This window comes from Penaeus chinensis, chromosome 1 (assembly GCF_019202785.1).
Source record: "Penaeus chinensis breed Huanghai No. 1 chromosome 1, ASM1920278v2, whole genome shotgun sequence".
Lineage (NCBI taxonomy): Eukaryota > Metazoa > Arthropoda > Malacostraca > Decapoda > Penaeidae > Penaeus > Penaeus chinensis.
The window spans coordinates 23062580-23090036 of NC_061819.1; the positions used below are offsets into that span (position 1 = coordinate 23062580).

General features: G+C 50.8%; 1 protein-coding gene across 1 annotated transcript in view; it reads right to left on the bottom strand.

The window, feature by feature from the left end:
- Positions 1–27196, bottom strand: part of LOC125027715 (brain tumor protein-like) — a 52541-nt gene extending 25345 nt beyond the window's left edge. Inside the window, exon 1 of the mRNA XM_047616859.1 lies at positions 26677–27196. The gene's annotated coding sequence lies outside the window, so the exon portion shown is untranslated. The remainder of the gene's footprint in view (positions 1–26676) is intronic.
- Positions 27197–27457: the final 261 nt, after the last annotated feature.

Below are 27457 nucleotides of genomic sequence, written 5' to 3' on the forward strand. Positions count from 1 at the left end.
ACAAAGTACTTGTGTCCGAGATTGCGAAATAAATGCGCTTATCCCCATCTCGTTCGTCAACACTTAAAAAGGGTAAGGCGATCCCCTCCCCCAGCGCCGTCCGCGACTGAACGACTTGAACAAAACTCAAGTTCGCTTCAAAGATGCTCTCTCGCCCAGCCCCGGCGAGGGAGGCGATTCATCACGCTCAAGGGGAAGTCGGAGGGGAAGGGGAAGGGGAGGGAAAGGGGAGGGGAAGTCGGAGGGGAAGGGGAAGGGGAGGGGCAGGTGAAGGTAAGGGGAAGGGGGAAGGGTAAGGAAAGGGGAGGAAAGGGGAGGGGGGAGGGTGAAGGGCAAAGGGCGAAGGGCGAAGGGGAGGGAAAGGGGAAAGGAGCAGCCCTAAATTCACAACAGGTCAACAACACGACGAACACTGTCATTACATAAATATTAAATAACATCCGGTAGGGAAGGAATGAGAAGGGGGAAGGGGGGCAATAGCGCGATAAAGGGCAGGGGGGGTTAGGTAAGCCTGGGTTGTTGGGGGGGGGGGAGTGGGATGAGGAAAGGTCGGCCGTATAATGAGTCATAGCAACAAGGCCCTCCGTTTGTCCTCACCATCGACAGCGAATGTAAACACAGAAGGTCAAGGCCAGGTGTCACACTCCCCCCCCCCTCCTCCTCCTCCTCCTCTCACTAAATATCTTCCTACCAAATCAGTGATAGAGATAATGCGGGCGATAATAAATAAGGAAATAAACAAACAAGTTATCTAGGTGAAGGGGGATCACAAGAAAACGCCACAAGGTTATTTGGTACCTACCCCCCCCTCTTCCCCTCCCCATAGGACCAGCAGAGTGAAGGGTGTTGCTCCTCACCCACGCAACGCTCCCCCCCCCCTACCCTCCCCTTCTCTAACATCACCATCCTCCTCAATGACCTATATACTATACCATACTGGCTTCCAGAACCTTCACCCACTCAACATAAAAAAATGAGGGAGGGAGAGAGGGAGGGAGAGAGTGAGGGAGAGAGTGAGGGAGAGAGTGAGGGAGAGAGGGAGAGAGAGAGAGAGAGAGAGAGAGAGAGAGAGAGAGAGAGAGAGAAAAACACCCTCACGCCCTACTTTAGATCCCTCCTTCATGAGCCCACCGTTCTCGTGTCGAGAACTGCCATTAAAACAATGTAATGTTCCCCTCGGTGCATGTCTAGGGGCAACATCATCTTTACTGCAAGAAATGACACCGATTGTCAACAGTCTTTTCGTGCAACGAGCGCCAGTCGGCTCTCGAAGAAGAGCGGGGCACGGGAGGGGGGGGGGGGGTCAGAAATAATCCATAACAATTAAATTTTGCTTTTTCAACTTTTCTTTCTTTCCTTACACCCTCTCCTCCCCTTCATCGTCTTCCTTCTCCTCCTCCTCCTCCTCCTCCGATAATAACTGGTCCCATTCTAATTACCGTCAAGGTCAAGAACTCTCTATACGGCGCGACAAAATGTCACCTTGGCACATAAAAGCGGCGCACAGTCTCGCAACGCCCCGGACATTTTTTCCCGTCCGCATTTCTAACGGCTGAATCACGCCCGGCCAGTCGCTCTGCAAGACACGAGCGCCCACGGATCATAACACGGGGACACATGGAAACACGCACGACGCCTCTATGTTGGCAAGAGCGGTAGAGAGATAAAAAATGCCATCAATAATAATAATAATAATAATAATAATAATAATAATGTATTTGGGTGTTGATGATCATTAATAATAATTGTATTTGTAAAAGTAATAAGTACTACTACTAATAACATCAACAATAATAATAATGATTACTGATAAAGGCAATGGCAGCAACAGAATAACGAAGAAAGTCAAAGCGAACTCCAACCCTTTAGCCTGCAAGCCCAATCTGTGCAAACCAGGCGACGCCAGCAGCGGGGCACGTGATTGGGCACCAGCGACGGTGACCTACTCACGCCATTGGTCATCTGAATGGACCCAACCTCGTCACCCCCCTCCCCCCTTACCCAATCTTCTGCTCCTACTCAACCCGTGGCGAGGAAATATCACTTGCGCTTGACCCTTTATCTAGCTTACCCCTTTAGAGAACCCCTTGACCCTATTCACGGGATGACCTCCAACTCATCCCCCTTGACCCCGCCCCCTATGCTACCCCATTCCCGCTCATCCCCCCCCACACTACCCCACATTCTCTCTCTCTCTCTCTCTCTCTCTCTCTCTCTCTCTCTCTCTCTCTCTCTCTCTCTCTCTCTCTCTCTCTCTCTCTCTCTCTCTCTCTCTCTCTCTCTCTCCTTTTCGTCCATATATGGGATAGTGTATGGGACTGTTCAGGGGGGTCTTCAAGATAATGGTTCAGATCACAGTTCTTTGGGCAATCAACAGGCTCTTTTCCGTGTGTTTTTTTTACCCTCCCAGTATTTACTCTCTCTCTAATTCCACACTCAATCCCGCCCCTCTGTCACTTCCCGTCCCTTTACGCTCTTCCTCTTTCCTTTCCCATTTCCCCTTCCCTCGTCCCCTCTCCCAAGATCCGAGAATCGTTCGAGGGCAAGCAAACAGGTCTAACAGTAATCCCCAGCTATTGTCTGGCCGCACGCCTGCCTGTCGGTCGGTCCTCCAGCAAAGCCAGGCTTCTCAGGCCTGACGAGCAGCGGCAGACGAAGGCCTAAATCGTGAGTCTTACTGATCGACGTGAAGGGCATACAGTCTTCACTTGATAACACTCGCAGTCCCTCTACCTCTCCCTTCCTCTGCCTCTGTCACTCCCAGTTCTCCCTCTCCCCCACTCTCCCTCTCTCTCTCCACAATACAATGCGAATACAATGACACATGAAGCGACGTTAAAATGACGGAAAGGAATGTAGGGGAGGGGGGAGGAAGACGAGGAGGAGAGTGGAGACGTGTCGTGTGTCCTCGTGGGCTAACAATCAACGCACTAACTTTAAACAACTAACAGCTGCGTGTTCCAGGTACGAGAAGACGAACGGCAACAGCTAGCCCTCCCTCAACAAACAGCTGGTGGAAAGGAACAAAAAGAAAAACAGCGGAGAGGGATGGATTGGGCGAGAGACAACAAAAACAAACAAACAAGAGAGAATTTGACAGATATTCGACAATCAAGACGCAAGAAAAATAGAGCTACAAACAAACGAACCAATAGACACACTGACAGACAGACAGACAAGCGAGAGAAATGTGAAAACGTCGCTCTCACGGCCTCACAGCGGCGACGGTAACCTTCAGCCCAGGAGAAACTCGAAGGCATCCTTGAGAAGCGCGCTGTGATGACCCGGAGGGAGGGGAGGGGGAGGGGAGGTAGCTCGGGAAAGTGACGTGACGAAGGAGATGGAAAGGGAATGCTAGGGGGGGGGGGGGACGGAGGAGGGGAGGAGGGGAGCCAGGAACAGACACGTGCGTAAAATGGGAAGAAAATATACAGACGAGGAATAGGTTGAGAGAGAGAGAGAGAGAGAGAGAGAGAGAGAGAGAGAGAGAGAGAGAGAGAGAGAGAGAGAGAGAGAGAGAGAGAGAGAGAGAGAGAGAGAGACAGAGAGGGAGAGCATAAAAGCCAGCAAAACATCAAAAACGAAGATGAAAAGAAGAACCAGAGAAATGAAAAAAACAACAACAACAGCTGGGCGGTTGCACCTGCACGCCCGCACCCCAGAATTCTAGAGAGAGAACCTTCATTAGGATGGAGCTGCTCTCAGACCCTCCTTCCACCTTTCCCTTCCCTCCCGTACACTACTGCTGCCTCCATTTCCCTTCAATCCTCTTGCATCCCCCCTCCCCTCTCCAGCTGCTCCCCCTCCTCCTCCTCCATCTCTTGCCTCCCCCCTTCCCTCCTCCCACCCTCCCTTCCCTCCTTCACCCCTCCAACTCCCGGTGCCCTCATTCCCTTACCCTATTACACACGCTCGGCACCATCATCAAGCAAGCGAATGACGACCACTGGCATCTCCCTCTGTACTCACCCGGGGCACGGCACAATGGCACGCCTCGCACGCCAACCTCACCCTCCAACGTACCTGTAAATAAAGAAAAAGAAGTTAGAAGAGAAAAAACAACAACAACAATCTAGAATAAAAGCAACTCAAGACTTCGTTGCAATGCAATGTAATATATTCTACGGACAGCTGTCGAGTGACTTTCAAAATTGGGGGCGAACATATTTCCCCTTTCTTCTTTTCACAGCTTCTGTAAATCCAGAATCATCCCGGGGCTGAGGGCAAGAGCACAGTCACCGGGAACAAGATATGGGGTGTAGAGCTCATAAATTTACGGTGTGGGGAAAAAGGGAGGAGGAAGGGAGGGAGGGAGGGAGGGAGGAGGGAGGGAGGGAGGGAGGAGAGAGGGGATGAGAATGAGTGAACTGAGAGAGAAGAAAGGAGAGGAGAAAAAATAAAGAACGAGAGAGAGAGAGAGAGAGAGAGAGAGAGAGAGAGAGAGAGAGAGAGAGAGAGAGAGAGAGAGAGAGGTGGGGGTGGGTGATTAATGTTGGTTTAGTGGTGACGTTTCAAATTAATATTACTGATATGCTTACATCAACTTCTAAAATGCTTACCAATCACATTAACATGTGCATATACTAGGTCAGCTATTCAAGAAACACATGTAACGATTTAATCACAGCAGAAAAATAAAACTTCCTAATCCACACAAACAACAGCTGTGTTTGTGTGACAAAGAAGGAGGAGGAGGAGGAAGGAGTAGAGGAGGAAGATGAGGAAGGAAGAAAAAGAAGAAGAGAAGGAGGAGGGGTTGAACATGACAGGGAGGTGGTGGAGGGGGAGGAATTGAAGAGGGGGAGGGGAGAGAGTGAGGGAGGGGGATCGCCGTGTAGCCTAGTTGAGGCGAACATTCAAGAGTGAGGGGCGATATTCCGTAACAAATAATGTACACTTTCACTTTCGTATCTCGTACCGACGTCCACGCTCGCGCTCGCGCTCGGTTCCAAGACGTCAGCCAAGCTCTCGAAATCGCTCCTGTAGAATATCCTTGACGGGGAGAAATGGGCTACGTGGGAAGGAAGGAGGAGAAAAGAAGGAAGAGGGAAGATATTGGAAGGGGGAGAGGGAAGGAAAGAAGGAAGGAAGAGGAGATAATAGGAGGGGGAGAGGGAAAGAGGAAGAAGGGGAGGGGGGAGAGAAACAAAGAAAGAGGGAAAGAGGGAGGCCGCCTCACCATCTGTGGCATTTCACCCCCTTTTGATTTTCGTGTAGGCCTACTACAGACCTATTTCGTTAATGTTTTGGATAAGGGAAGGTGTTTTCGGGATAGGAGGGGATCTCCAGGCTCAATATCGTATTTGTTATTTGATCTCTCTCCCTTTCCCTCCCTCCCTCCCTCTGTTTCATCTCCCCCTTCCCTCTTTCCATCTCTCTCTCATCCCCTCCCTCTCTCGCACACACAATGCCATAACCTTGGAGGAGCGTCTGAGGCTAACACCCAAAGACCCAAAGACAAGGGCGTGCAAAATCTACCATGCGAGTGGCAGCATCAGAGGTGAAGGTTGAGGTGGGGGTGGGAAGGGGGTGGAGGATGAAGGAGGGGAAAGGAGGGTTAAGATAGAAGAATGGGGGGGGGAGGGACAGAGGAAAAGGAGGAGGAGGAGGAGGAAGAGTAGGGGGAGAAGGGAGAAGATAAGAATTGGAATAGAAGGGAGGAAGGAGAAGGCAAAGGAGGAGGAGGAGGAGGAGGAAGGGGCAGCACCATTAGGACAACAATGAGAAGGTTGTGGTTTGGTTGTGCGCGCGGAGAGTCAGGTTGGAAGCCGCGCCTCCAGAACCTTAGGCAAAGTAGTCGTTTAAGAAGGGAAGGGGAGGAACAGCAGCAACAGCAGCATTAGCAGCAGAACACGTACCAGCTTTATTACAGACTCCAAACAGGAAAACTACGAACCCAAGGATAGGAAAACAGCCTAAAATCTAAAAAGGAAGGGTAGATAGACTGACCGAATAAAGAAGAATAAAAAAACGAGACCCCTAGGTAGGGGAAGCGGCGCAGGAGAGGGGGAAGAGGGAGGGGGTGTCGGCCTTGACTCCCTTGAGGCTTCACTTTCATCTACCAAGAGAGAGGGAGGGGAGGGGAGGGGGGAGGGAGAAGAGGGAGGGGGGGGGAGGGAGAAGAGGGAGGGAGGTTCTGGAGTATGGAGTATCTGTTCGCATGTTGCTTCTTCCCTTTTAACGTAAGCTGTTAAATATCACCGTTTGCGGACGTGTTTGCTGTATCCATCGCCAGCACGATCTGAGCACATGTTCCGAGAGGCTCCGCCCACCCACACAGCCTTCACTTTCTCTCCACGAAAATACACCCGTCAGCCACAAACCTACCTACCTACTTACCTACCTATCTCCCCCCTCCTCTTCCACCCACATATGTTGTCACAATATCAACAACCTACTGTCCTTAGTGTGAACCCCCTCTGTCCATCTACTTTCCATCCTCTTACATAAAGTCTCCATTTCCTCTCCCTCTCTCCCCCCTCAGCCCCCAAATAAAGACTATTAACGAAAGACGCTTGCACAGTGAGTAAATGCCTACCGCAGTGCTGACACAAATCACGCGTGTGGCGGATGACGTAAGAGAAAAGAACTGGAGCCGAGAACAATAGTTATACACAAGGAATGACTCGTGCAAACCTAATAAAAGCCCGTTGATCCCGTTATCCACGCGGGTAGATAAACGCGCGAGGAATAATATTTATCATAATAAGAATAATTACAAATAGGGAAACAACGACAACAACAAACCGATGAATAAAAACAACAAATGGGGCCCCCAGCATGTCACACGGACACCAGAAGTGAAGCGAAAGACGAGAAAGGAAAATAAATAAAAAGAATTTCTTCAGTGTACACGTCACAATCCCCTCCTCCCCTCCCCTCCCCCCCTTCACCACGAGGCCCTCGACCGACATTCCCACTTCGACTCCCCCCCCTCTCCATCTCCCCCCCCCCGTCATGTCTGGTCAGCAAACTTACCTTCACTTGCAATTTGTGCATTTCATGACGTTCCCAAATAAAATCCCCAACCGCCCTCCCTCCCTCTTTTTTCTCTCAAGTGGGGGTCAGGGGGCGGGGGGCGGGGTGACTGTTGAATGTCTTCTATTGTGGGAAAAAAGACATGGGCTTTAAAGGGCAGTTCTTGGTCAGATAAACGTAACTTTGAGGGGGGGGGGATGGTGAAAGAGCAAGACGGTAGGGAGAAGGGGGAGGGACGGAAGGAGAGATAGTAGAGAAAGAGAGAGAGAGAGAGAGAGAGAGAGAGAGAGAGAGAGAGAGAGAGAGAGAGAGAGAGAGAGAGAGAGAGAGAGAGGGAGGGAGGGAGAGGGAGGGAGGGAGGGAGAGGGAGGGGGAGGGAGGGAGGGAGGGAGAGAGAGAGAGAGAGAGAGGGGGAGGGGGAGGGAGGGAGAAAGGGGGGGAGAGAGAGAGAGAGAGAGAGAGAGAGAGAGAGAGAGAGAGAGAGAGAGAGAGAGAGAGAGAGAGAGAGAGAGAGAGAGGGGGAGGGAGGGAGGGAGAGAGGGAGGGGGAGGGAGGGGGGAGAGAGAGAGAGAGAGAGAGAGAGAGAGAGAGAGAGAGAGAGAGAGAGAGAGAGAGAGAGAGAGAGAGAGAGAGAGAGAGAGAGAGAGAGAGGGAGGGAGGGAGGGGGAGGGGGGGAGGGAGGGAGGGGAGAGAGAGAGAGAGAGAGAGAGAGAGAGAGAGAGAGAGAGAGAGAGAGAGAGAGAGAGAGAGAGAGAGAGAGAGAGAGAGAGAGAGAGAGAGAGAGAGCATGAGCATAACAGTCACAGCCACGGCCCCAATCAACCTCCAGGGAGCAAGACAATATTGCAAACGTCACGGTGCAAAGAGAATTGCAAGCCGCACGCGCCATGCAACATTCATGTAGCACGATGACTTACCAGGTGTTTTAAATACCACCGCCAATCGGTTGTACTCATTGCAAGGGCCAGAAAGAGGAAGAGGCAGCGATAGAATATGAGGGAGAGGAATAGCCAGTGGATAAAGAACAAGAGGAAAGAGGAGGAAGATGGAGAAAGGAGAGGGAAGAAGAGATGAAGGAAAAGGAATTAAGAAAAGGAGGAAGAGAGAATGATGATGATGATGACGATGATGATGATGATGATAATGATAAGATAAAGAGGGTGGTGGTGGTGGTGGTGGTGGTGGTGGAGGAGGAGGAGGAGGAGGAGGAGGAGGAGGAGGAGGAGGAGGAGGAGGAGGAGGAGGGAGGAGGAGGCTGGAGGGCCACATTGCAGCATCTCCAGCCCGAGAAGATGCAGTGGGAGATAAAAAAAGCGCTTCGGAACGGTAGGGAAAGCGTCCAAACCCCGGAAGACATCAGTCGCATCTTCACTTTCCCTATTCATTTCTCTCTCTCTCTCTCTCTCTCTCTCTCTCTCTCTCTCTCTCTCTCTCTCTCTCTCTCTCTCTCTCTCTCTCTCTCTCTCTCTCTCTCTCTGCATTCATTTATCTATTTATTTTATTAATTTATTTATTTATTTTATCTATACTGTTCGGATGAGGCGCATTAGGGGATCGATTCTTGGTTCCTTCAAGGAAGCCATTAAAGAAGAAAAAGAGGAGGAGCAGGGAGGAAGAAGTGGAAAAGGAAGGGAACACGGAGAAAGGAAAAGGAGGAGGACGACCCTGCTGCTCGCCACCCGCCCCTGCCCCCCCGCACCTCCGCCTGCGCTACCGTCGCCGCCGCCGCCGCCGTTTCCCCCGACATATATCGTGCGATCGACGCGGAAACCTACCAATATTTCCCCAGACAAAACCCGTGTCGCCTTGGCTGCAACATGAAATATGCAAGGCGAGAGTCTGGCGCCCTTCCTCGCCCAGCGCCACATCCAACACACAAAACATTCCTTCCACGATTTTTCATCGTACATTCGAAAATCAATAAATCTTTTCGGGGTGGGGTGGGAGGTGGGGGGGGGGAGAGAGAGAGAGAGAGAGAGAGAGAGAGAGAGAGAGAGAGAGAGAGAGAGAGAGAGAGAGAGAGAGAGAGAGAGAGAGAGAGAGAGAGAGAGAGAAATATCACTCAAGAAAGACCCGGATATATATAACGGTAAGAGCATCATCAAGCACCACCCCGCAAACAAAAAAGAAAGAAAAAAGAAGAATAAAAAATAAAAAATGTAATAAAAGTTTATGATAAAATACCGACCTGTGAGGTATCCCAACAAACCGGTTCGTGACGAGGTTGCCCCCCCTCCCCCCACCATCCAACCTTTTTTTAACGACAACACTTTTCAATCTTACTTGAAATGTTTTAAGTGAGGTTTGCGTGTCATGGGGCAGAGGTCCAGTTACTGCGTAAGATATTACACCCTGATATGGATGTGCTATTGCAATGCACATGCAGTGCGGGTGCGGGTGCGTGTGCGTACGTGTCAGAGAAAATGAGAATGAAGATCTCAGGCAAAAAAAATTATAAATGCAAAGTAACAAGGAAAATTCATGTAGTTATGTTTACTAATACGTTCTCTTGGCGTGCATCGCGAAGATTCACGTCAAAAGGAAATTTCTTATCAACAATAACTGCGTCTTAACTTGCAACTTCCATGCAAGAGCTAACAAAAAGGAAGGGGCGGCGGCGAACACACTATGGGGAGGAGATACAAACACAGGAAGAAAAGGAAAGAGGGAGAGGAGAGACACGGAAAAAGGCCAGGAAGGAGGGAGGGAGATAGAAAATATTTGTGTGTGTGTGTGTGTGTGTGTGTGTGTGTGTGTGTGTGTGTGTGTGTGTGTGTGTGTGTGTGTGTGTGTGTGTGTGCGTGTGCGTGCGTGCGTGTGTGTGTGTGCGTGCGTGCGTGCGTGCGAGCGAGTGCGTGGAAAGGGAGAGGAAGAGGGAGCAAGGGAGGAGCGCACCTTGAAATTAAATCCCAACTCCGTTTCTAACATGGCTGAACATCCCACGTGACAGGAGCCTCTCACCAAAACCTGGACAACCCGAACCCCCCCGCCACTCGAGGGGCTCTTGCGGCACAACGTAATTACATAACACCAACACACCGCACTTTTGCCATACCTCGAACGCGCACAAACACCCGAACAGAAAAATGGGAGATCAAGATAAATACAGCGCCTAAATTTCCCTGTAATCTTCAGCCCGGAGGGAGAACATATACAAGTTGGGGAAGGAAGGCTGTGTGAGAGAGAGAGAGAGAGAGAGAGAGAGAGAGAGAGAGAGAGAGAGAGAGAGAGAGAGAGAGAGAGAGAGAGAGAGAGAGAGAGAGAGAGAGAGAAGGATGAGTATGAGGAGGAGGGAGGGAGAGAAGGACGATAAGGATATAGAGGAAAATACCTGTAAAATTTTGAAGGCGAAAAATGTATAGCCTATATATTCCACGGTGGAGAGAATATAAAAATGCAATTGTCGACGTTACTACAGGTCGGGGGAAACGTATAAATCTCGAAGAGCACAGCTACGTAATGCAGAGTGCAAAGAGCAGGGCGCCGGCAGGGAGTGAGGGCAAGGGATCGGTGTAGCGACAGGGGAAGGGATAGCCATGACAAGCAGCTGCAGTTTCTCCAAACAGGTCTCGTCAAGGGCAGCCCTCAATATTCTCCTTGTAAGGGGCTGGAACACATTACGATACCCTGTTCGACTCGGCAAAAACTAGGCGCTGTGGTAGGGACGCGAGGGAAGAGGGAAGCGGGAAGGAAGGGCGGCAGATGGCTACGGGAGGAGAGGAGGATAAGAGACGAAAAAAGTCATGGCAGGGAGGATGCAGAGGAAGGGAGAGGAGGGGAGAGGAAGCGAAGAAGGGTGTAAGGAAGAACGAAGGAGAAAGGAAGAGCGAGTAAGATCTAAAGGGAAAGGGAGAGGATGAGGGAGAGGGAAGTATGAATAAGACTTAGGGCGAGAGAGAAAGGGGGGAGGGGGAGGGTTGTAGCATGAAAAAGGACCGTGGGTGAAGGGAAAGGCACCTTGCAGGCCTCGTGAAAAGCGTTGGAGCGAGGGGGGACGGGACGGAAAGGGAGGGCAGCGAGAGGCAGATTGAGTTTACATCGCAGATTACCCTCCTTTTCCCCCCTCCCCCCGCCTCTCCCTTACACCCCAGCCCTCCCAACACCACACGACGCTTGTAACTCAGGATAACGACGCCCTCGATTGCATGGCGGCTCTAGGACCCGATTCCTCGCCGAGACCGATATCGAGGCCGCCCGGACCGGACCGGACCGGACCGACAAGGGTGCCGTTAACCAGCCCGAGTCCGGCACTTTCCCTTTCGTTCGCCAGGCACAGCCACTGCCAGCTACCCGCAACATCTCCATTGCAACCTCTCTTCCCTACGCCCCCCATCCCGCCCCTTCCATTGCATCTTTGCAATTGCCGTTCGTTATCCTTTTTTCTAGTTTATCCGTTACTTTATTGCACTCCGCCCATGCCCGAACTTCTTTACATTTTTTGTAGCCATTCGCCCTCGAAGCATGACTAGTCCTCCTTCAACCGACGTCCCTCTCCCTCCTGCCACTCCTCTCTTATCATTCTATATTCCTACCTCCGCAATCACGCCGCCTCCCCGCTACCCCTCATAGTGCTCTTACACATGCCGGCAGTCATTTATTTTTAACCTATCTAAAATTTCTTTCGCCTTCCCCACTATCCCCTCTCCCTCTTCCCCATCCGTGTTAGTTGGCCACGGCAGAGTTTAATCTCCCCATCACATTTTTATGAAAACGGGGAACATCACCCTCGCTTACGGGAACCCCTTACGCCCCCTCCCCCCTCCCCCTCCCCTGCCTTGCCTTGCCTTTCCCTTTCAATTCTCTTCCTTAGATTGCCTTGACTTTCTTCCCTTCCCCTCCCTTCCCACTCCCTTGCCCCTTTACCAACCACCTTTCCTCTCTCCCTCCCTTCCTCTCTTGTTCTGTCCACAGTCCGCATTCATCTGTGTCTCTCTCCTTCCCTCTCCGGTTTGCCTCTCCTTTCTGCAGCGGCCCGTGTCGAGTTGGAGCAATATCGACGAGCCGAAGCTGCAGTCGGGAGCACGAAACCGAACGATACATTACGTCGTCATTATTTCTCCGGTCCCACAAGGCAAAGAGGCGAACATGTGAGCGAAATACGTAACTTTGCGCTAACCGAAAAAGGAAGAGAATTCGGTCATGTCTAGGAAATCGAAGCAAAATTATTCTGGGAAAACAAGATAATCTATGACAGCTGTTGTCTATCCAGACTGCTATGGGCTTGCATTCTATCTGTCTCTGTCTCTCTTCCTCCCAACATAAGCTGTCTCAAACAAGTCACCGTCCGCCAACATTCTCTTTCCTTGTTTATCATGACATTCGATCTCCCGGGTACAACAACTTTCCTATTATTTCATACCATTGCACAACTTTCCAGTTTTCTATCTCCTTTCTTATTCAGGAGGAAAGGGATTTCCGGGCGCGCGCGAGCTAGTGCCGCGCCGTTTCGTCACACCCGAAGCGGACGACCTTCCCAAAACACCAAAGCCTAAGCCTATATGACGCAAGAAGGCCGGCGCCGAAATGTCAGCGCTCGACCGACCGAAGGCGGACCGGACCAGTCGCCGTTTGTTTGTCGAGCCCAGACCAATATTGAAGGGAGGAGGGGAAGCCGACACTAAATCGGAAAAGGCAAAAGAGGGATAAGGAGGCTAGAAGAGGAAGAGGAAAAGGCGGATAATGGCAGAGGACTGAGGCAACGCTTATGAGATAAGTGCTATTGAAACCAGGAAACCGTAAAAAGCTCACGCGATTACGCAACAACGGCAAGAAGACGGGACCAGGATACAACACAACAGGACTCTGTGTGCAACAAACATAGGCCTTAGGGGACAAGTATAATATCAACAGCAGCAACAGCTCTGCAAGGCTCAGTATGAAAGCAAGCAAGCCAGCAGGCTCAAGCAACAAGTAGCTACGGGTGTTGGGACCCTAGAGGAGGGGAGGGGAGGGGAGGGGAAGGGGGAGAGCGGTAGTAAACAAGCGTCACCCCAGCATGAACCTAGACGGAAGGATCGTCATGCAGACGCAAAGCAGAGGGTGGGAGGGGGGTGAAAGGACAAGGCGAGGAGGGGGCGCGGGCGGGCGAGGAATTGAAGAGAACTGAGTGGGGAAACAAATACAGGTCAGAAATCGAGCTTACATAAACCACCACAGCGCATTTCAAAAAAAATCACCAGCAAACTCATCACCGTCCTGTGCACATATTTTCTAGCTGTATCCTCCTCTCTTCCTCGATTCCAAGTCACGAGAAGACGAGAGAGAGAAAAAGGGGCGGAGAATGCCAACCCCGCCTCTTCCTCCTCGGGGCACACCCTCGACATGCATGTACCACTTAAGGAGCGAATGAGGAGGCGACAAAAAGCGGAACGCGACGAAGAGATACGAGACTGGAAACAGCGAAAGGGAGGAAGGAAGGGGAGATGAAAGATCAATCGTACAATATAGATTGTATAAAAAAGTAAAAGGGAGAAAGTGTACATACATACATATAAACACATACATCCATATATGCAAGCGAGAGGATAATTACGTCAAGGGAAGCTTAAGACACAAAAAGAATTAACGAAATAAGGAAGAAAAAAGCAGACGAAGCAGCGAGAACCGCAACACCGGCGACAAAGACCCCCAAAAGCCGCCGAGAAGTGGAAGGATCACCCACAGGAATCGTCTATGACAACCAGATAAAACACACGAGATCCTCACAAACGGAAGGCGGAGGAGAGGAACGGGATGAGGAGGAGGAGAAGGAGGACGATGGCAACAGCTGAAAAAAGAGGGAGGGGAGAGCGAGCGAACGAGGGCGAAACAAGAAAGGATTAGTGAGAGGAGAGCCATAAAGACATGGAAGTAAAAGATTGGGGACGAAATAACGTGAGCCACATTCACAGACATACACCTTATAAATGTTTACATGCGCGCGCGCGCGCACACACACACACACACACACACACACACACACACACACACACACACACACACACACACACACACACACGCACACACGCACACACACACATTCCACAAACGCAAGCCCTCAGAGGCAGGCTGGGACATAGGTGAACGTGAGGGCAGGCGAGGAGGGGAAGCCTAAGAGCATTGAGGGGAAACTCCACAGGAGGATCGAGCTCCGGAAGAAAGCAAGCAGCACCGGCAAGGGGGGGAAGGGGGGGGGGGCGCAGGCAAGCCGGGGAGTCAACAAGATCACGGCGACGGGAGAGGGGTCGGTGGGGGTGGGGGGTGGGGGGAGAAGAAGGGAGGAACGAGAAAAGAGGGAAAGGAAGGATAATACGGGGGGGAGGGGAGTAAAGAAAAAAAAAATCAAGGACGAGGGAGAGAGGTACGGAGAAAAGAAAGAATAAACATGAGTTGGGTTTTCCCTTATCCGCTTCTCGTTTTTTCCCCCTCTCCCTCCCCACGAATTCCTGTGATGACCTACCTTACTCTCCGCGAACATGACCCTCCCTTGCTTCAAACTCTACTGCGGGTAAGACGGCGCCGGATGAGGAGGCACAAGAAAGACAAGGAGAGGCGAGACGCGAAGAAGGGTCTGGGAAGGAACGGTGGGAGAGGAGAGGAGGGAAAGGAGGAGGGAGATGGATGGATAGTTAGATAAACAGGTAGATAGTAGATAGGAGACAGAGAGAGTAAACAGAAAAAGGCTGGGTCGTAGGAGGAGGAGAGGAGGAGAGGAGGAGAGGAGGAGAGGAGGAGAGGAGGGTGGAAGGGAGGGGAGGGAGGGAAGAGTGCGAGGAGGAGAAAAAGAGAGCGCGGCCTGCCCCTGTACCACTCGCTCTTCCTGCAAGCATTCCTAATTCTCCCCCCCAACCCCCAAATATGAGCGCGTCGCTTCCCTGCTTGCTTGCTTTGCCTATCTCCCCTCTCGGCCTCCCTCTAAGCAACGTCCCCTTGGAAATATAGGGTGAGAGGGGAGTAAAGCAAGGGAAGGGGAGGGGAGGAAAGGGAAGGGGAGGGGAGGAGAGGAAAGGGAAGGGGAGGGGAGGAGAGGAAAGGGAAGGGGAGGGGAGGAGAGGAAAGGGAAGGGGAGGGGAGGAGAGGAAAGGGAAGGGGAGGGGAGGAGAGGAAAGGGAAGGGGAGGGGAGGAGAGGAAAGGGAAGGGGAGGGGAGGAGAGGAAAGGGAAGGGGAGGGGAGGAGAGGAAAGGGAAGGGGAGGGGAGGAGAGGAGAGGGAAGGGGAGGAGGGTAGGAGAGGAAAGGGAAGGGGAGGGGAGGAGAGGAAAGGGAAGGGGAGAGGAGGAGAGGAAAGGGAAGGGGAGGGGAGGAGAGGAGAGGGAGGGAGGGGAGGAGAGGAGAGGGAAGGGGAGGGGAGGAGAGGAGAGGGAAGGGGAGGGGAAGGGAGGGGAGAGGAATCCGAGAAAGCGGTCCTGGGGGTCGGGTCCCCTCGTGCAACTGCATCACCCCCTCCAACAGTGGCCTTGCCGCCCTGCAGATGCAATATTCTGCGGGGGCCACGTGCTGCTTGCTTCTCATTCCGACGCTAATTAATCTATCCAGACAACCACCGAGTTGCCCGGATGCTCGTCATTTCGCTTCTCTCTCTCCTCCTCCTCTCCTCTTCCTCTCTTCGACTTCTCTCCCCTGCTCTTCACTCCATTGGAAATGTTTTCACAAAGGAAACACCAATCAATCAATCCGTCAGTCAATCAATCAATAAACAAATCAAAGCCAACAACTACAAAAGATCACGAGCGTCCCCCCCCCCACCCCACCCTGCCCCTCGACCCCGGCTGACAGCCTGCGATTTCGCGAGGTTTCATCCCCGCCGAGGTTCGAGGATCCAGTTGATTCCCGGGAATATTACGTCGCGAGGGGGAGTCACGTGGACCGGGCGCGACGTTGCCACATCGACCTCGGGGATGTGGCGGTCGCGGGCGGGCCGAGAACTGCGGGTTGGAGAAGAGAGGGAAGGACAGACTGGAAGGAGAGAGAAAAAAAAAGGGGGGGGGGGGTTGAGAGAGAGAGAGAGAGAGAGAGAGAGAGAGAGAGAGAGAGAGAGAGAGAGAGAGAGAGAGAGAGAGAGAGAGAGAGAGAGAGAGAGAGAGAGAGAGAGAGAGAGAGGAGCGCCCAAGAGCGGGCAAGAGGGAGATAAAGAAAAGGTAATCGTCATAACAAAAGTTCGACTAATCGACGCTGAACATTTGCAGCGCTGGGCGTCGGTGTTGTTTGCTGTTTACTATGAAAAGCAGACAGGAAGGCCCCTCTCCCGCCCCGCCCCCTCCCCCACCGGTTCCAGGCCAGGTGGCAGCGGCACCCAGGCGGCAGATCGATGCAGGCGGCGGCAGTGGCGGGCAGACACGCCGTCCGCGAGCCACAGGTAGAGAAGACCGCCACTGCCACCACCGACACCATCACCACGCCGCCGCCGCCGCCGCCGCCCTGCCGTCACCATATGTCCCTGTGGCCGCCGTCAGCTCGCCGTGATCGCTGCGTGAAAGTTGTTCGTCCTTGACCTGCGCTGACTTGTCCTTACCACTTTTCCCCTTTGATTTAACAGATCCAAAAAAGGGAATGCTTGTCCTACCACAATGGCGGCATCATTAGGGACAAATACAGAAGAGCAAGCGCGTTGCTCTGCTTTCAACCCCCACCAACTGTCTGCCTCCTCCTGCCAGCGTCATCAACGTCAGTTTAATAGAAATGTCTACGTGTAAATTACATTGATTCATACATATACATCCCCATATAGGCCTATATATGTATATACATGTGTATATAATATATAATAATTATATAGTACATATATATGTATATATAATTATATACGTCATATATAGTTATATACGTCACATATATATATATATATATATATATCATATGCACATCATATTTTCATATATATTATATATATATATATACACACACCATATATGTCATATATATATATATAATCATATATTTCATATATACACATACAATTATTTATATACATATATGATTACATATACATATATTATGTATATAGATATGATAGATATACATCTATATCTATATCTATCTATCTATACACACACACACACACACACACACACACACACACACACACACACACACACACACACACACACACACACACACACACACACACACACACATTCATAAATATACATATAAATACCTAGATGCAGATAGACATACAGATATGTGGCGCCAGTGTAAATTGGATTTCTTTTTCAACACTGATTCATCTCCCTGGCCACTGCTCAGTCAAGCTGCTGCTTCTACTGGCCTTCACAGGTGGATCGAAAGAAAAGTCTCGAGCAAGAAAGGGGGGGGGGGGGCAAAGGAACATGGTGGAGGACGAGTAATAGGCAGTTAGAGGGGAAGAGGAGGAGGAGGAGGAGGAGGAGGAGGGGAAAGGTGAGGTAAGGGGAATAAGAGTAGGGGAGGAGGACGATGGAAGAACACAGAGGAACAATATCATCACACCAACCAACAGGTAGTGACACCATAACAATCCTCGACCAGTTCAACTTTACCCAGTTAAGCCTCAACAAGTGGCCGCATCTCATTTTTCCCTCTTCCTCTCTCCAAAATCTCTTGACCAGCGCCACGGCAGGGTCTCCCCACCTCCCCCATTACAACCCCCACAAACGTCCCCTCCCCTCCCCCCGCCAACTCCCTCGACCGCAATTGCCTTTGCCATCGTCACCTCCATCATCAGCCAGCGAACAGTGCGAGGCGGCGAGGCAATTAATTAGGAGGGGGGAGGCTCGATCTCTGCAGTTGCAGTGTCAACGTCTGTTTCGCCCGGGGCCTGTTGCAACTTCGCCCTTCGTTTGCGTCCGAAATGGCTCGCTTTGTGCACGCGTGGACGGATGGTCATGAGGAACGCGAAACCGGAAGCACGCGCTTGCTCATAATCAACAGGCTACGTCAGGAAAAGATTAGTATGGGGTGGAAGAGGGAGGCAGGACAGAGATGGGGAGGGAGAAGCGAGAGAGGGAAGAAGAGAGGAAAGGAAATGGAGGGGGAGAGAGAGAGAGTCGGACAGAGCAAAGAGAAAGCCATCCTAGCAAAATACGGTGTACACTTTCACTGTTATCCTCCCGTTTATGAAGCTTGGTCAAAAAATGTTTGTATGCTTCTTTGGACTTGAATCCTCAGCCACCACTTTGAGGCCCGAGAGCGCGCGCGTGGCTTTGGTTCGTGCGTGTGCCTGCTTGCCTGTCCGTGCGAGAAACTAGGGGAAACAAGCTTTTATCGTCTTAAAATCACCTCTGAACAAGTCACGACAGAGCTCGCCAGCAACCCGCCCAATGTTAGCTAGAACAAGACTGCATCGACTGCATATGTCAAGCCCTCACATCCTGGCAGCTGCAGCCGGTGGAGGCCTAAGAAAAGAAATCCATAACCGATCATCATTCGAACAAAAAGGTTCACGGAACAACCTAGCCGCGTCACGCCCCGCCTTGGCAAGTCGAACATTCCCTCCCCTTCCCTCCCTCCCTCGCCTCCTCCACCCCCGGCCAGGCTGTGGTAACAATTTTTCAGCAATTGGAGAGCGCCTTCGAGGGAGACGCCGGCGCCAGCACTTCCATTCACCTCGTGGCGCGCCCAAGACACCAGGGCTCACAACCTAGGGTCGGTCGGTCGGTCGGTCGGTCGGTCCCACGTGTGCGCCGGCCGCCAGGTACATTCACATCCAGGTGACCCACTTTTGTGCTTGCTTGTGGGCACAACGGTTAATTCCGTTGGTTCCTTCGGAATCTTTCTTTCTATTCCCTCGTCTCAAGAAATGGGAAAGCGCCCCGTCCCTCCAGGCACCTCTCTCAGTTTAAGCATTCCCTTCATATTCTTATTTTTACTCTCCCAAACAAAATGAGAGCACACGAAACCGAGCTAACGGGGCGGATTCTAAGGTCGAAACCTTTCACGTCCATCGAGTGCTTCGTTAGGATAGAAACTTGTGTGTGCACTCGAGCCCAGGCGCCACACCCTCCCTGCATTTCTTTCAAAGAAAAATAACGATAGGAGAGAGTGGGGAAGGAGAGGGAAATGGAGAGGGAGGAAGGAGAGAAAAAGACTAAGCTCTCCCCTGATAACCCACAATCTCCTTACCACATCTGAATCTCCTTGGTCTACCCCTCGTCCCCCAACCGCCACTCATCCTACGGTAGATGCACAGGGTCTATATAGGCTCCCGTAATTAACCTGTCAACACACGCCTAGGGAAGGAACAAGGGTGAAGAATAAAAGAGAGAGGGATGAGGAGGAGAAGAAAATGGCATTGAGATAAAAGAGAAAGAAGAAAAAAACGACGAACAAGGTTAAGGAAGAGGAGGAAGATATATATATATTTTTGTTTAAATCAGAAGATCGGTGTGCAACAACGCGAAAAACAAATGACAAGGAAAAGGGCGTGGAGGGGAAGAAATCGCCGCCGTGGAGTCTGCGGTAAAAGTAAGTTGGGGACATTACGGAGCGCGGTAAGGACGGACGGAGACGGACGACCGCGTGGTAGTAACGGTCGAGAGGATATAAGGACAAGTGAAGCACCCCCCTCCCCCTCCACCACTAGATCCTGCCTCTCCTCCGACGCCCCCGACGCATGGAGGTGTGGCGTAACGTGTCGCAAGGTCGGCTGCGAGGAACCAGGAGAGGAGAGCACGACGAACAGGACATCTGGAGCGTCCGCAAGAAAATAACGGCGCCTTCGCAGAGTAACAGGACAGGGCGGCCGGCCGTTAAACAGGGCGGGCTGCCAAGAAGAGGGAGACAGAGAGAGGGGAGGGAGGGATTGAGGGAGAGAGGGAGGGAGGGTGGAGGGGTGCGCTCGCCTTGCACCCACCACCCGCACACAAAACTCGTTCTGAAGACCTGCCCTCCCTCGGTGTGACGTCATACATACACACAAAGAGTGGGGGTGGGGGAGTAAGGGGGAGTGGGGGTATAAACAAGAGGGAATCACCAAACACACAGGCAAAGGATATACGGCTGGACAGATGCACACAAACAAAAGCAACGCATGCATGGGCGATGGCCCCACCGCTTACAAGGGACACACGTTATACCCCAGAAAAAAATGTTTAAAGAATGTATGTATATATTTACTTTCCCGCAATATTTCTGCACAGGAAACAGATACACACTGGCGCACAACCAAGTGCAGCTGTCACTTCACCGCATACCTACAACTGGTCAGCCCTCTAAAGCCCCTCCTCTCTCTGCCCCCCCCCTCACTCCCTCCCACAATACACATCTTGAAACACCCCTTCTCCCCTCATAAAGCGCCCCCTCCCCTCCTTCGAACAGGTCAGGGTTACACCTCTACCTCTCCCTCCTTCAACTCCCTATCCGCTCTCGCCCATTCCAGCCCCCCCCCCCCCCTCTCTCTCTCTTTCTCTCCCTACCTCCGTCATGACAACACGAGGCGTTTTGAGTGGGTAATGTTCCAGATCGCTTGATTACACCACCCACTACTACTCCAGGTGCACGCACACGACAAAACACATGACTGCCACAAGTATACACACGCTTAGGCTTGTACAAACATACACACAGACAATGCCTAATTCATCACTCCCGAAGACAAAGGAAAATAAAGATAAGATAGCCACATTGTAAGTGCGTTAATCATTGCAAACGTGTGTGTTGTTTGTGCGTGTACTATAAACTGCATGTACGTGCATCCAAAACAAACACAGGCACACAAGGTGTGAGGGTCGTAATGTGGATGAAGGAGGTGGGGGCAGGGGGAGGCAATGGAGGGATGACGTCACACGGCAACCCTGGCCTCCTGATTTTCACTTTCTAGATAAAGGGAGGGGAGAGGGGGAGGTAGACCTTCACAGCAACCCCTGATCAGCTCCGTGACGTGAGAGTAGACCCACAAAGCTTCTCTCAGTGGGCTTTCTTTACCCCCCCTCCCCCCACACCAAGCTCCCATTGGCCGTGCCCGGATGTGTCACAGAAAGCCAGGTGGTGTTACCGTCTGGAGGTGAAGCGATCTTTGTCTTGTTACAGACTGGCGCTGACGACCTTGCCTGCTGTTACAGGATAGTGGTGCGCGGTTTTGCAGGGTAATGGTGCAAACTAGACTCAAAGTTGAAAAAAAGATTGCGCAACTGTGCAAGTTTAGACAAGCTGTGATGTGGGCCAGGACTCCCTTTGTAGGCCTCTTCGCAGACCGCAGTGTTGACGCCGCTTCCTCCCTCCGTCTGATTAACTTAGGGGCGGCATTTCCTTTGGCGAAGGAGGAGTTGGAGGAGAAAGTGAATTAGCAGGGAGATAGTAGGGGAGCAGCGGCTGTATGGTCGCCCTCGCTTCAGAGGCGCCCAACCCCACGCTGCAGGGAGGAGGGACTTCACGAATAGCACGTTCACGCTCGCTCTCGCTCTCGCTCTCTCATACAAGAAGTTTTAGCGTCACGAAGGCGACACCTTGCTACCGAGAAGTGACAAAAGTGAGGGTAGGGTAGGGTAGGGTAGGGTAGGGTAGGGTAGGGTAGGGTAGGGTAGGGTAGGGTAGGGTAGGGATGGTAGGGTAGGGAGGGTAGGGTAGGAAAGGAATCCAGGCCCAAGACCTCATCAGAAAGGGTGCACAAGGCTAAGACACATTTTTACATTAACTTTCTCCCTCGTAACATCACTGGCTCAACTCCCCACTTAAAACTTTGCGAGACAGGACTTCAAAACGAGATTAAAAAGCTGTTCCCCTCCCTATCTGCCCCCCCCCACTCCCAACACCCAAGGAAACACGTCTTAATGGCAGGAAAGGGGAGGGGGTGGAGAGAGGAGGGGGTGTCAGTCACACACAGGGGAAGGAAGGGTAGAAGGGGTGGAAAAGGGTAGATAGATGCCGCCCACCAGATCATCCCCATGCGAATGCGAACGCCCGTGACGAGCTGCGCGCCCGCCCGTCAGTGCAAGCAATTCACAGATCCGGGACACCTCGCCCGCGACGCGAACTCAGTCAACAGCGTCTTAATCGGGGTTTACATCCTCACATGTCAGCAGCGTCTCCTTTCAGGCTTCGTATCATCCTCATTATCAATATTCTCTCTCTCTTTCGGTCCACTTGGCAAGTTCAAACCTACACCTCTGGCCCTCCCCTCCCATTCCCCCTCCCCCGGTACCTCTCGCCTGCTCCCACCCTGCTCAATCGAGGTCAACACCAGACATCTTATTACACACATTCCCACTTTACATATCTTTCATAAAGCGCTGACGACGACTCGCAATCACGGCGACGAGTCAAGGCCAAATAACGGAGGAATAAAATCTAAAATACCATCCTTCATAACCCAGTAGCTAATTCACGCTCCCCTCCCGACCTCACCAAACTGGAAAATGGATTACAATGTGGAAGTTCTCCCTCCCCCTCCCCTCCTCCACCTAGCCCTGCCATCAACAGACGCCACAAGTGGTTGTGCACTTCTCTTGCAACTTTGCAACTTCTTTACAGCTCCCATACTTTTCATCAAAATGCACCAAGGGGGAAAAAACATGTGGCAGATAATGTCAAAAGTAAATGTGTCAACACGGTCTCATTCTCTCCCTCTCTCTCCCTCTCTCCCTCTCTCTCTCTCTCTCTCTCTCTCTCTCTCTCTCTCCTCTCTCTCTCTCTCCTCTCTCCTCTCTCTCTCTCTCCTCTCTCTCTCTCTCTCTCTCTCTCTCTCTCAGCGTGTACACGTATCCTAATTCAGTGAAACCCCATAACCAGAGAAAGAAGTTGCTCCCCAGCCCCTTCTTTCTTCGCCATGACGCCCTGAAAGTTTCCTTGTGTAATGGATACCCACCTCCCTGTAATGCCACCGTCGAAGTCCCGGGAGTCCGGTGCGCCGATTCCTTCTCCCCTAATCAACCTGTCTTCAGATCCCCCCCTTCCCCCTTCCCACCTTCATTATCTCCCTCTCCTCTCCATTTCTCCTTCCCTCCCGGCCTTCCTGCTCCCCCTAGTTTCCGCCGCCACCATTAAATGTCACCTTGAGAGACTACCACCTCCTCCCAGCTCTCTCCATTTCGCACAAACAGACTGTTACGCAAGAGCTCCCGTGTTCATAATAGGCCTCTCCGTTCGACCTTGCCCTCAACTTTCCCCCCCATCTCCCATTCCCACTCCCCTACCTCCCCTGCTCACAACCTTATGGAAAAACGAAGGTTTTCCTGTGGGTGTGGTAACGAGGCAAAATCATTCCCTATAACCCCAACCCCCCCACCAACGCTTCAAAACCTTTTTTCCCGAAAAACCAACGCGAGCGATAAGGCATGCGCAAAATGAGCCCTCAACCGCCCGCCCGCCCGCCCGCCCGCCCGCCCGCCCGCCCGCCCGCTCTCCCTCCCTCCCCCCGCCACCATACACCCACAACCGGTACCTACGCAGCAACAGGCAAATCGGGAGAGGAAGGGGCGGGGTGGAGCAAGGAGGGGCGAGGTCGGGGGCTAGGGGCACGAATGAATTTACCTGAGGCTGTGGCACATAAGGAAACGTTCTGGCGCTGACTGGTAAACACAAATAATCACAGGGAGAATACTAAAACCAAAACAAAACTAGAGCTCTAAAAAAAAAAATGACGACGACGACGGTCAAAACAATAACAAAACAAGAACTACCACAATCACCTTTACGCGCTTTACGACTCTTATTCACCCCCCCCCCTCCCTCTCCACACACAGTGCAACATTACACAGGCTTGAGAATATAAACACGTGTCTCGATTAACACCAATACATAATAATAATAAAAAATAATGTTACATCACTGACATAAATGAACAGTATCATTGAAAGACCGTGAGCTCCATTAACCGAAGAGCATTAGAGGTTTCTTTGAAAAGGGAGCTAAAATAAGAACACCAGCTTTGGAGGGGTGTGAAAGGGAGGGGGGAGACGGGAGGCAACCAATATTTCCAATTCATACTACTTTGAACATCCTGTGGGAATATAAGTGTCAAGACGAACGTATTTCAGACTTTTAAAACCTCCTATATAGAGCGATTGCAAAAAAAGAGAAAAACGCAGCTAATTCCCCCCGCCAACACAAGAGAACTGCTTCTAAACACCCTTTGTTGTGATAGGTGCGCATATCAAAACAACGTTTAAAGCACAGCCACAGGTGACGAGTCGAGTTTGCACCACGAGTCGTTCGGGCGCAAAATACCCGTCCTGTTATCGTGTCCTAAATCTGCGGGCCATGTGAGCTTCCAAACACCCGGGGTCAAGGGGGGGGGGGGTGAAATGACCCTGGGGGGAGAGGGAGGGAAGAGATGTGCATGTAGATGTGTGAGCAGGAGGAGGGGGTGTTGGGTGGGGGAAAGTGAGAAGGGAATCAACAATGTCGAGATCACAGCATTTAAGGTTTAAAGAAAAAGACACAGACATGCTATCAGTGGCGAGTTACGTCACAGATCCGCCGGATGTCGAGATGTGAAGAACCACGCCGCATAAAAAAAAAAAAGTCGATGCCTTCACAAAATCACCATAACAGCCATTTGTTTTACTCCCTCTATATTACATCACTCCTTAACACCATCTGCTTATAACGAGCAGTAAGAAAACGAGGCCCGCAATAGACGTGAAAGGCGGGCTAGGATTTTACCTACACTATGTACAATTAACCGGCTAACCTTAGCTACCGAATCTTGCCAATTCTCTCTCTCTTTTCTTTCAATCATTCTCCCAAGGGCCCTATATAGTGTGAATGTAGGCCTAGAAGTATATGAAGGGCGACTGAAAGAGGAAAAAAACAGGGAAAGGGAATGAGAGAGATAATACAGGGAACTTTCTCAATTCCAACCTTTTATCGCCCTAGTCTGCTGACCCCAACCATTACCCTTAGGTGTGTGATGGATAGAAATGACCCTCCAAGGCCTAATACGAATACCCCCAACCTGCCGTCGATAGAGAGAGAGGGAGAGAGGGAGAGGGAGAGGGAGAGAGAGAGGGAGAGAGAGAGAGAGAGAGAGAGAGAGAGAGAGAGAGAGAGAGAGAGAGAGAGAGAGAGAGAGAGAGAGAGGGAGAGGGAGAGGGAGAGGGAGAGGGAGAGGGAGAGGGAGAGGGAGAGGGAGAGGGAGAGGGAGAGGGAGGGAGAGAGAGAGAGAGAGAGAGAGAGAGAGAGAGAGAGAGAGAGAGAGAGAGAGAGAGGGGGGGGGGGAAGGCTACATAGTCGTTATAGAATAAAAATCAATATCTCAATAGGCTTACATGAAGGAAAAACACACATTATCGTTTCTGAGTGACTGTTCTAAGCCGTCTCCTCCCCTCCCATTTAATTGCCGCGCCCTAACTCCCGATAAATCATTAACTAAATCTCCTTCCACGAACTCGGAGATTACATTTTTTTCCGAGAATTCGCTGAGTGAATCCAAAAGCCATCCGCCTTACACGCTGAAAGCGACCCCGGCGCAGGTTAAAACGCACATGTAAATAAAACTTAAATAAAATCAGTAAACAACGCAAATAAAAGAGAACATCGCAAAAACAAAGCAACCTTATACGACAACCATAAAGGTAATAACAACACGCCCGCTCTCCATCTGAAAATGTCATCGTATTACGTCATTAATTCAGGATTCAAGGTAACTACGCCATTTACATACCAATCTAACGCTACCTACGCTTCCATACGCACGTTCTAACCCCCCCCCCCTCCCTTCCCTCCCAGCCACCCACCATCACTAACCAACATTGAACAACGGTGGAACAAAAAATAAAGATATATAGGTGCACATGTACCTGATTGACACTGCGTCTTCAGAGGAAAACCCACCCAAATATAAACAAAACAATAAAACAAGCAAGTATGACCCCAAAACGGCAGTCATTTTTCAATAAAAAAAAAACCCACAAACCTAAACATCTTCACAAACCACAACGGGATTTCACAAACATCCTTCACAACAGAGAACCACTTCCTCGCTCATACAAACAACAACTGTGCCATCAGCGGCGAGAGAGAATTCCCGCTCCCTCGTCCTCGAACATATGGTAAGAGCCAAAACGCCAAACTACACGCGTATTTCTTTTTCATTTCTTTCCCAAGAGAGTTTCGGAAAGTTCTACCGACATTAATGATCATCTAGTAAACGTGACTTAGTAAATAACGGATAAAAACAGAACGCCACAAACACACACCAATAATAAACAAGGTAAAACGCCATCCCCCTGAGGACCAACATTTCATCATATATTAAAAAAAAAAAAAAAAAAAAACATGTTTTCTCACTCTTTAATTTCTTTTCCTTCTTCCCTCTCTATCCATTTTCCTCTCCATCCCCTGTCCTTGTAAGCAAAACACGAAGCTAAAGTAGGTTAGAGTGGGGCCGGAGTGACCTTGGGGGGGAGGGAGGGGGAGGGGGTGTGGAGGAGTCCCTCTCACTTTCGTTTTCAATCCGATTCTCTTTCTTATATATATGTATATCTACGGTTTTCTTTTTCCTCGGAGATTATGTAGGGGGGAGGGGGTTATTGTGAAAAAGGGAGGGAGGGACTCGAGATGCAGTTGGAATACATAGCAAATAACGAAAGGAACTTTAGCAGGAGAGAGAGAGGTAACGTGACGAAAACTATCCTAACGAGGAAAGGTTAAACGAAAGAGGGAAGAAGCTGGCGAATAAAAGTTTAAACGAGACGAAAGGAACTTTGACGAAAGGAAGGTTTAACGAAATCCTCTTCTCCTTACGATTAAAAAAAAAAAAAAAATACTTATTCAACAGGTTTCTTTTTAAGGTGAGAAAACTTACCTCGAAAAGCGAAGAGTCTGCGCATTCAAATCCACGGTGTTTTCTTCTTCTTTCTCTCTTTCCTTCTCTTCTTTTTCTCTTTCCCTCTCGTTTCTTGTGCTTTGGTATTTTGTTTATTTTCTTAAACCTTCCTTCAAATATTCATTGATCCTCCATTGGATAAGGGGAATTGGGACAATCGGTAAGGTTATCTTCTTCTTTTTTTCTAATCAAAAGGTTTGTTGTTGTTTTTCCTCTTTTGCAGGACGTGGGAAAATAATAATAAAAAGGAGGAGGATGGAAGGGAGGGAAGGAGAGGGGGAAAAAGAGCAGCACACACCTTATTCAAATTCCTATTGCACCTTTCATATGAGAAGAATTTATGAATTTATAGCCATTTAATAAGCTATTTCGATCTGAGGCAAGCGAGCCATGGAAATGACTAGGAGGAGACGCGGCCGGGAGACGGAGCGGCGGCAGGCGAGAGCGGCGGAGAGCACGTGTATCCCGTCTCACAGTTGGAGCAACACTGAGGGAGAGACACGCAGGCGGCGGTGAAGCGGCGAGGACGAGGGCGGGGTCAAGCGAGGCGGTTGCCGCGGGTTTATTCTTCTTTCCCTTTTATCATCCCTTTCTAGGTCTTAGAAAGCATTGTGCTTTTACTATTTCAACGCAGGATCGACTGTTGGTTATGCAGAAGGAATAGAAATCGGTTGTCATCCACCATGGAAGCGGGAAGACCGGAGAAGGACGAGAGATCATCGCGCATCGGCCATCGTAAACAAGAGCACGCGCGCCAAAT